Source organism: Aplysia californica, unplaced genomic scaffold (assembly GCF_000002075.1).
Source record: "Aplysia californica isolate F4 #8 unplaced genomic scaffold, AplCal3.0 scaffold00184, whole genome shotgun sequence".
NCBI classification, from domain to species: domain Eukaryota; kingdom Metazoa; phylum Mollusca; class Gastropoda; order Aplysiida; family Aplysiidae; genus Aplysia; species Aplysia californica.
Window position 1 is genome coordinate 763,954 of NW_004797454.1, and position 2,649 is coordinate 766,602.

At 37.4% G+C, this 2,649-nt stretch overlaps 1 protein-coding gene across 2 annotated transcripts in view; it reads right to left on the reverse strand.

Moving 5' to 3' along the window:
* Positions 1-2,649, reverse strand: part of LOC101850889 — a 44,431-nt gene that overhangs the window by 18,248 nt on the left and 23,534 nt on the right. The gene's annotated exons all lie outside the window — the stretch shown is intronic.

The following is a 2,649-nucleotide window of genomic DNA, read 5'->3' on the forward strand; positions in this document are numbered from 1 at the left end:
CTTCTTCTTCTTCTTCTTCTTCTTCTTCTTCTTCTTCTTCTTCTTCTTCTTCTGTTGTTTTCAATTGCAGAGAGCCCTGGAAAGTGTTCGTGTTATTATGAGACAGATTTTTATCAACTTCCACTCAAAGACTTTATCTTTGAGAACAAACGGTAATCTTGTATCAATTTGTCTAAATTATACACAGTGGCGTCCCAAAGAAACTTGAAAATGTAATAATCAAATCATCATATTAAATCCTCGCATTACATACCAATTTAAAGCTGAATGCATTCTGCATCATTTGACACTTTAATAATTCATCTATGCTAAGAGAGGCCCGAGATATGGTCACTCAAAATTGACATTAAAAAATCAGGCTTTGCAAAATTGTGCGAAATCAAAGAAACGTAAAATTATTCGCTTGTGTATAGAGGAGCATCAATATTGATAGAATGGACATACGTTACATATCCAATGAACGGAGAATTTTGTATCGCAATAAACAATATTCTGTTTTGATGTTTTGTCACGACAGTTTCAAACAAAACGAAAAACAGAGATATGACAAATAACACGAAAAATTGAACTCAACATTAAATGTGCTCTTTATTATTTTGCTTCGGAGCTGTTAGTTTTGTGTAGTGCACTAACCCTTTGGTCATCGACTCTATTAAATTTTGGACTTAATTATCTGTCGTTTCAGCCAAAGTGTCATAGAGAGTTGCAAACAAAGGGTCTGAGTTGGGAGCAAAGTCGCTTCTTCAGTTGTCTTTTCATGGTACTTCACTCTTCACATACCAGTAGAATTCACGTTAGGCTATTTACTGGTGACCATCCCAACGCTGATTTGCTTTGGTGGTTTTCCAAGACGTATCTAGTGGTATTGGCCATGTGAGAAAGTTATTTGCTATGTATGGAGATGTCTTTAGTCAGTTATAGTAGAGTTATAGTATGAGCGCCAAGGGGCGGGTGTCAACAAAGAAGTCCTTACAGGGAATCAGACTTACTCTGCTCACCTCTCTAGCCTCAACAGCAAAAAGTCTGCTTCGACTATCAAGGAAATAGCAGGTCACAAGAGAGTGACAAACATACAAAAGAAGTAGAGGAAAATGACAATAGTAAGGATTAGGAAAGAAAAAGCAGCAGTTCCCTGTTGTAGACCAGGCACAGTTATGAGCGTGACATGATGAATCAGCCCATTTACAATTCTACTGTGCTTGAACGAGAATTGTCCCCCCTTTGGGAATGGCCTGAAGACACTACAGTTGGTGGCACTGTCCCGGGGGTGGAGATGTCTACTTGAATGACACCTTGATGAAAGTAAGGGTAAGGCATGACGTTCCAGCACTTGCCCGATGTCGTTCACTAAACCAAGCCATCAGGTAATTCTCACGAGGGCGGTTCTGTTCATTCCACCCTAGACCACCCAGAACCATGGCAGTTTCTTGGCCTCTGTTTCTCACTGACAGATGATTGTGTCCAAAATCTAACTAACACGACACGAAACCGTTTGCTCCTGAACAAAAACTGAATTAATTAATACCAATGAGCACATATTATTATGTTAAGTTTTGGTTTTGTGTGGTATTTGTAATTCCTCTGTTCTTTAGTCTGGTCGAAAATATCATCAGAAGATGCTGTTCAATGCAGGCACGATAATATTCTCTTTTCATTTGATATTCAACACACGTCCACTCCATCAATGTTGATGCATTTTAATTCGCGTGAAACAAACCTTTGCGTTTCTCTGATTTCGCACAATTTTGCCAAGCCTGATTTTAAAGGTCAATTTTGAGTAACGATGTCTCGGGTGTCTCTTAACATAGTTAAAGTGTTATTGCGTCAGATGAAGCAGCATTTATTCAACTTAAGATTGGTAGCTGCATGAGCGGGTAGAGGAAACCTATAACACAATAATTGGGTGGTTACATTTTCAAGTTTCTTTTGGACGCCATTATATAAGCAAATGATTCTCTCCCGAGTATTATTAAAATCAACGTTTTCTATTTGTCTTTGATAAAAATAATTTATAGTGTCAAAATTATGATGGCTTACAGTATGATTCGTGTTATATGTTCATACTTGGTAGTTTAAAAGTACACACAAGAGGAAACTGATTTTTTTGCTCTTTCTATATGGCTCCCTGGTTGCGCGCCGTATTTCGGTTTTGGAAATTTGCAATTGTTATACGTTCAAAAGGGTTTTTTGTGAGTTTGAACCAAAGGATATAAAATAAAAACTATAAAAAATGATATGTTCTAAGACTACAATAAATAGGTTTATTTTTAACTTCAGATGAACGCGCAGAAAAAAAGCCATCCGTGCCACGGAAACGTGCCCTTTCACAGCAACCTATGACGATGAAAGAATTATTGCTCAAAACAGACTATCAAAAATTGTCATATATTATTTAAAATCTCAAGTCTCAAAGGAAACGGGATCAAACGTTCCTCACAAAGAGCTCGTGTGTTGTTTTTTGTGTTGGACAAGCTTTAGTTAATAAAGTGTACAGTTGCCCGTGTACGAAGAACTCGTATAAAGGGGACTGGTATTCTAGACCAATATCCCAGATCGATGCCAGTTCACACTTGTCCTACCCGATTCGGTAAAAGCAATCAAGTTTCACTTATTTTACTTTATTTTTGCTTGCCTCTTTTTTTTTTTTTG